This window comes from Trifolium pratense, linkage group LG3 (genome assembly GCF_020283565.1).
Source record: "Trifolium pratense cultivar HEN17-A07 linkage group LG3, ARS_RC_1.1, whole genome shotgun sequence".
In the NCBI taxonomy this organism is placed as follows: Eukaryota; Viridiplantae; Streptophyta; class Magnoliopsida; order Fabales; family Fabaceae; genus Trifolium; species Trifolium pratense.
In genome coordinates, this window is record NC_060061.1 from 30436721 (window position 1) to 30445422 (window position 8702).

The following is an 8702-nucleotide window of genomic DNA, read 5'->3' on the forward strand; positions in this document are numbered from 1 at the left end:
ATTTCCTAGATGATTGCGTGAGGGTTTAAAAATATTTTGAATGGACAAATGATGGTGGTGTATGAAATAGCAACTAGTTTGTGTTGTTTCCTATGTTGGCTTGTAGAACACAAGATACACTTTGACAGAGAGGAACTTATACATATATATATAATTGATGGAGAAGAAGAGAAGTCACATTAGGCAACTTGGATTGAAAATGGAAACTAGGCAGTTGTAACGTTTATCCTTCCACTTAGGTGTACTTAATTAAGATAGAAGTTTGTTTGTTTTTTTTACTTGATTGTCTACCATTGTAAATATGGTGCCTTATCCCACTTAATTCATTCAAGAAAAGGGAGGACACATGGTTTACGGTTTCTTGATCATGGGGTACTAATGAGATCGATCAATTGCAAATTGAATACCAAAAGAATAGTAATACTAGAATGATAATGTGAGATCCAAGCAGCCAATCATTATTAATTTGAGGCAAATGAAATGAAAGGGCAGTACGCAAATTGGCTAATAAAATAGAATAAATAATTAATTAGATGAAATAGGTGTTCAAATTATCAAATAAAATTGATAGTGAAACCGAAATTAGTTCGTTTAATTATTTAAAAATAAAATAACAATTCAATAAACTTATTATAAAATAATTGTAAAATATTGGGATGTTACGGTTCAACATACATTACAACGGAATCTCAATCTTAGAAATTGAAGAAAAATACCTTATAAACTAGCTTCAAACATAATTATAATACAAAGTCAAAGATCAAATAGAAGTTGGAAGAAGATCTCATGCCATCAATGTTCATAGAAAATATTTCCTTATGAAAAGAAGAGAATGAAAAGATATATGGAAAGCATAAGAACGGTAGCCCTGAAGTTTGGCAATCAGGAAATTAAGAGACGACATTCTCAAATCAAAATCGCAACGGTACAATTCTTCATCAGCTATAAAAAGGAGTACGAGGAACCTGACAATATTTTGTACTAGAGACTGGTTTATTCAACCGAGTTATCCGATTTTATCCAATTTAGTCATGCAGTTCGACAAGTGAATCAATGACCCAGGACTCTCAAAAGCGCTATTGTAGCACTCCTGGGTTGTATGTGTTCCTTTTTGTGTTTGGTCTAGTCCAACCTGATATACGTGTTCTCTATTGCAATTTTTAATAATAGACATTGTTAAGTTTTCTACTTATTTTATTTCTATGTTGTCACATTGTCTCTTAAATTTTATAAAAATGGTAAAATAAAACATTTGATTAAAAATAAAACCATAGTAATATTAATTTTAATTGAAATTACAATATTAATTTTCGAACTTAACTTGATTAAAATCTTAAAGATTGTGTGTGTATACTGATGTGTACAAACATTTCAAAAACTGCAACGATCAAACATAAATCTCTCAAATGTTTGGTTTACAACAACAAATGAGGGCGTCTCGAATACACACGCCACCAGAATGAAAGCCTTGTTGTTGACATTTAGCGAAACATGTCTGTGATTGTCCTGGACAAGTCCCCGAAACAAAGCAAGTTGGACTAGCTTCTGCTACATTCAATTAAACGTTATTAGAAATATCATCTAATATATAAGATATTGTCATTTCAAATCTATGATAGAAATTTTCAAAACAAAAACCCTTCTAAAACTCACAACTTAGATAAAAGACATTTCGTTGGCAACATAACAAAATTTAGTAAAAGAATTGGTTTCTTACCAACAAATATCACCGAAGAAAGACACATAATTGCAATGGTAAAACAGAGAAGATTGATATGGATTGCCATTATATTTTGATTTGATAGATTGAAAATTTAGTCGTTAGAATCGACTATTTAAAGTCACAAGAGAAGTCGATGTTCATTACTTTTCTCTTTAAGGTCAAAAACCATAAATACGTCAACAAAATTTACGTTTTTTTAAACATACATATAATAAAAAGTTAATGCATTAAATTTGCTTTTATAATATAATAAATAAAAGTAATTATATACTGTTAACAAAATTTATGTTTTTATTATATATGGTATATTTTATTTTTTTTACCCTTTCATCAAACAAATTTGAAATAATTTTATCCAAAAAAATTTGGTCATACATTGAAGATCATGTTTATTTTTCATTATTTTAATTAATTTTTATAGTCATGTTCAGTACAATACAAAAAAACTCTCTTGCAGTGTTATGAACATAGCTCAGTTGGCACGCATATTACATTATATATATATAGAGGAACAGAGTTCGAACTCCGGTCATCTCACTTATCCACATTAAGAGTTGAATTTCTAGCCACTAAAATATTTGACCAAAAAAAAAACTCTCGTGCAAAATTTTAAAAAATTTAACAAGTAATTAATTAAATATTTTTTTTTTATCTTTTCGACGTTGAATATTTTATATTTAATTCATCTTTTGTTTAAAATATTTAAACTTTTGTGGGAGGAATTATTATATGAAAATTTTGTTCTTCAGGGGACAGATGTGGGACACGATGTCTGGCACAACGTGTACACCAATATGACACAATCACGATGTCTAATCACTTTCCCAAGTTATTGAAATAAACAATAATCAGAAAGGATGTTGAAGGACCATTCAAAAACAATAACCTAAACTTTAAACCTTAGCACCAAGTTCTAGAGGAGGTATAAAACAACACAAGTAATGACTCACAAATAACTAGCTCTAAAACTAGAGATATTCCATTCTTGCTCGTACTTAAAGACGTCGTGTTGAGTATCTTTATATAGTGATGTGTTGAGTATCTTTATATAGAATTTCCTAGATGATTGCGTGAGGGTTTAAAAATATTTTGAATGGACAAATGATGGTGGTGTATGAAATAGCAACTAGTTTGTGTTGTTTCCTATGTTGGCTTGTAGAACACAAGATACACTTTGACAGAGAGGAACTTATACATATATATATAATTGATGGAGAAGAAGAGAAGTCACATTAGGCAACTTGGATTGAAAATGGAAACTAGGCAGTTGTAACGTTTATCCTTCCACTTAGGTGTACTTAATTAAGATAGAAGTTTGTTTTTTTTTTTTACTTGATTGTCTACCATTGTAAATATGGTGCCTTATCCCACTTAATTCATTCAAGAAAAGGGAGGACACATGGTTTACGGTTTCTTGATCATGGGGTACTAATGAGATCGATCAATTGCAAATTGAATACCAAAAGAATAGTAATACTAGAATGATAATGTGAGATCCAAGCAGCCAATCATTATTAATTTGAGGCAAATGAAATGAAAGGGCAGTACGCAAATTGGCTAATAAAATAGAATAAATAATTAATTAGATGAAATAGGTGTTCAAATTATCAAATAAAATTGATAGTGAAACCGAAATTAGTTCGTTTAATTATTTAAAAATAAAATAACAATTCAATAAACTTATTATAAAATAATTGTAAAATATTGGGATGTTACGGTTCAACATACATTACAACGGAATCTCAATCTTAGAAATTGAAGAAAAATACCTTATAAACTAGCTTCAAACATAATTATAATACAAAGTCAAAGATCAAATAGAAGTTGGAAGAAGATCTCATGCCATCAATGTTCATAGAAAATATTTCCTTATGAAAAGAAGAGAATGAAAAGATATATGGAAAGCATAAGAACGGTAGCCCTGAAGTTTGGCAATCAGGAAATTAAGAGACGACATTCTCAAATCAAAATCGCAACGGTACAATTCTTCATCAGCTATAAAAAGGAGTACGAGGAACCTGACAATATTTTGTACTAGAGACTGGTTTATTCAACCGAGTTATCCGATTTTATCCAATTTAGTCATGCAGTTCGACAAGTGAATCAATGACCCAGGACTCTCAAAAGCGCTATTGTAGCACTCCTGGGTTGTATGTGTTCCTTTTTGTGTTTGGTCTAGTCCAACCTGATATACGTGTTCTCTATTGCAATTTTTAATAATAGACATTGTTAAGTTTTCTACTTATTTTATTTCTATGTTGTCACATTGTCTCTTAAATTTTATAATAATGGTAAAATAAAACATTTGATTAAAAATAAAACCATAGTAATATTAATTTTAATTGAAATTACAATATTAATTTTCGAACTTAACTTGATTAAAATCTTAAAGATTGTGTGTGTATACTGATGTGTACAAACATTTCAAAAACTGCAACGATCAAACATAAATCTCTCAAATGTTTGGTTTACAACAACAAATGAGGGCGTCTCGAATACACACGCCACCAGAATGAAAGCCTTGTTGTTGACATTTAGCGAAACATGTCTGTGATTGTCCTGGACAAGTCCCCGAAACAAAGCAAGTTGGACTAGCTTCTGCTACATTCAATTAAACGTTATTAGAAATATCATCTAATATATAAGATATTGTCATTTCAAATCTATGATAGAAATTTTCAAAACAAAAACCCTTCTAAAACTCACAACTTAGATAAAAGACATTTCGTTGGCAACATAACAAAATTTAGTAAAAGAATTGGTTTCTTACCAACAAATATCACCGAAGAAAGACACATAATTGCAATGGTAAAACAGAGAAGATTGATGTGGATTGCCATTATATTTTGATTTGATAGATTGAAAATTTAGTCGTTAGAATCGACTATTTAAAGTCACAAGAGAAGTCAATGTTCATTACTTTTCTCTTTAAGGTCAAAAACCATAAATACGGTCAACAAAATTTACGTTTTTTTAAACATACATATAATAAAAAGTTAATGCATTAAATTTGCTTTTATAATATAATAAATAAAAGTAATTATATACTGTTAACAAAATTTATGTTTTTATTATATATGGTATATTTTATTTTTTTTATACTTTCATCAAACAAATTTGAAATAATTTTAACCAAAAAAATTTGGTCATACGTTGAAGATCATGTTTATTTTTCATTATTTTAATTAATTTTTATAGTCATGTTCAGTACAATACAAAAAAACTCTCTTGCAGTGTTATGAACATAGCTCAGTTGGCACGCATATTACATTATATATATACAGAGGAACAGAGTTCAAACTCCGGTCATCTCACTTATCCACATTAAGAGTTGAATTTCTAGCCACTAAAATATTTGACCAAAAAAAAAACTCTCGTGCAAAATTTTAAAAAATTTAACAAGTAATTAATTAATTTTTTTTTTATCTTTTCGACGTTGAATATTTTATATTTAATTCATCTTTTGTTTAAAATATTTAAACTTTTGTGGGAGGAATTATTATATGAAAATTTTGTTCTTCAGGGGACAGATGTGGGACACGATGTCTGGCACAACGTGTACACCAATATGACACAATCACGATGTCTAATCACTTTCCCAAGTTATTGAAATAAACAATAATCAGAAAGGATGTTGAAGGACCATTCAAAAACAATAACCTAAACTTTAAACCTTAGCACCAAGTTCTAGAGGAGGTATAAAACAACACAAGTAATGACTCACAAATAACTAGCTCTAAAACTAGAGATATTCCATTCTTGCTCGTACTTAAAGACGTCGTGTTGAGTATCTTTATATAGTGATGTGTTGAGTATCTTTATATAGAATTTCCTAGATGATTGCGTGAGGGTTTAAAAATATTTTGAATGGACAAATGATGGTGGTATATGAAATAGCAACTAGTTTGTGTTGTTTCCTATGTTGGCTTGTAGAACACGAGATACACTTTGACAGAGAGGAACTTATACATATATATATATTGATGGAGAAGAAGAGAAGTCACATTAGGCAACTTGGATTGAAAATGGAAACTAGGCAGTTGTAACGTTTATCCTTCCACTTAGGTGTACTTAATTAAGATAGAAGTTTGTTTTTTTTTTTTACTTGATTGTCTACCATTGTAAATATGGTGCCTTATCCCACTTAATTCATTCAAGAAAAGGGAGGACACATGGTTTACGGTTTCTTGATCATGGGGTACTAATGAGATCGATCAATTGCAAATTGAATACCAAAAGAATAGTAATACTAGAATGATAATGTGAGATCCAAGCAGCCAATCATTATTAATTTGAGGCAAATGAAATGAAAGGGCAGTACGCAAATTGGCTAATAAAATAGAATAAATAATTAATTAGATGAAATAGGTGTTCAAATTATCAAATAAAATTGATAGTGAAACCGAAATTAGTTCGTTTAATTATTTAAAAATAAAATAACAATTCAATAAACTTATTATAAAATAATTGTAAAATATTGGGATGTTACGGTTCAACATACATTACAACGGAATCTCAATCTTAGAAATTGAAGAAAAATACCTTATAAACTAGCTTCAAACATAATTATAATACAAAGTCAAAGATCAAATAGAAGTTGGAAGAAGATCTCATGCCATCAATGTTCATAGAAAATATTTCCTTATGAAAAGAAGAGAATGAAAAGATATATGGAAAGCATAAGAACGGTAGCCCTGAAGTTTGGCAATCAGGAAATTAAGAGACGACATTCTCAAATCAAAATCGCAACGGTACAATTCTTCATCAGCTATAAAAAGGAGTACGAGGAACCTGACAATATTTTGTACTAGAGACTGGTTTATTCAACCGAGTTATCCGATTTTATCCAATTTAGTCATGCAGTTCGACAAGTGAATCAATGACCCAGGACTCTCAAAAGCGCTATTGTAGCACTCCTGGGTTGTATGTGTTCCTTTTTGTGTTTGGTCTAGTCCAACCTGATATACGTGTTCTCTATTGCAATTTTTAATAATAGACATTGTTAAGTTTTCTACTTATTTTATTTCTATGTTGTCACATTGTCTCTTAAATTTTATAATAATGGTAAAATAAAACATTTGATTAAAAATAAAACCATAGTAATATTAATTTTAATTGAAATTACAATATTAATTTTCGAACTTAACTTGATTAAAATCTTAAAGATTGTGTGTGTATACTGATGTGTACAAACATTTCAAAAACTGCAACGATCAAACATAAATCTCTCAAATGTTTGGTTTACAACAACAAATGAGGGCGTCTCGAATACACACGCCACCAGAATGAAAGCCTTGTTGTTGACATTTAGCGAAACATGTCTGTGATTGTCCTGGACAAGTCCCCGAAACAAAGCAAGTTGGACTAGCTTCTGCTACATTCAATTAAACGTTATTAGAAATATCATCTAATATATAAGATATTGTCATTTCAAATCTATGATAGAAATTTTCAAAACAAAAACGCTTCTAAAACTCACAACTTAGATAAAAGACATTTCGTTGGCAACATAACAAAATTTAGTAAAAGAATTGGTTTCTTACCAACAAATATCACCGAAGCAAGACACATAATTGCAATGGTAAAACAGAGAAGATTGATGTGGATTGCCATTATATTTTGATTTGATAGATTGAAAATTAAGTCGTTAGAATCGACTATTTAAAGTCACAAGAGAAGTCAATGTTCATTACTTTTCTCTTTAAGGTCAAAAACCATAAATACGGTCAACAAAATTTACGTTTTTTTAAACATACATATAATAAAAAGTTAATACATTGAATTTGCTTTTATAATATAATAAATAAAAGTAATTATATACTGTTAACAAAATTTATGTTTTTATTATATATGGTATATTTTATTTTTTTTATACTTTCATCAAACAAATTTGAAATAATTTTAACCAAAAAAATTTGGTCATACGTTGAAGATCATGTTTATTTTTCATTATTTTAATTAATTTTTATAGTCATGTTCAGTACAATACAAAAAAACTCTCTTGCAGTGTTATGAACATAGCTCAGTTGGCACGCATATTACATTATATATATACAGAGGAACAGAGTTCAAACTCCGGTCATCTCACTTATCCACATTAAGAGTTGAATTTCTAGCCACTAAAATATTTGACCAAAAAAAAAACTCTCGTGCAAAATTTTAAAAAATTTAACAAGTAATTAATTAATTTTTTTTTTATCTTTTCGACGTTGAATATTTTATATTTAATTCATCTTTTGTTTAAAATATTTAAACTTTTGTGGGAGGAATTATTATATGAAAATTTTGTTCTTCAGGGGACAGATGTGGGACACGATGTCTGGCACAACGTGTACACCAATATGACACAATCACGATGTCTAATCACTTTCCCAAGTTATTGAAATAAACAATAATCAGAAAGGATGTTGAAGGACCATTCAAAAACAATAACCTAAACTTTAAACCTTAGCACCAAGTTCTAGAGGAGGTATAAAACAACACAAGTAATGACTCACAAATAACTAGCTCTAAAACTAGAGATATTCCATTCTTGCTCGTACTTAAAGACGTCGTGTTGAGTATCTTTATATAGTGATGTGTTGAGTATCTTTATATAGAATTTCCTAGATGATTGCGTGAGGGTTTAAAAATATTTTGAATGGACAAATGATGGTGGTATATGAAATAGCAACTAGTTTGTGTTGTTTCCTATGTTGGCTTGTAGAACACGAGATACACTTTGACAGAGAGGAACTTATACATATATATATAATTGATGGAGAAGAAGAGAAGTCACATTAGGCAACTTGGATTGAAAATGGAAACTAGGCAGTTGTAACGTTTATCCTTCCACTTAGGTGTACTTAATTAAGATAGAAGTTTGTTTTTTTTTTTACTTGATTGTCTACCATTGTAAATATGGTGCCTTATCCCACTTAATTCATTCAAGAAAAGGGAGGACACATGGTTTACGGTTTCTTGATCATGGGGTACTAAT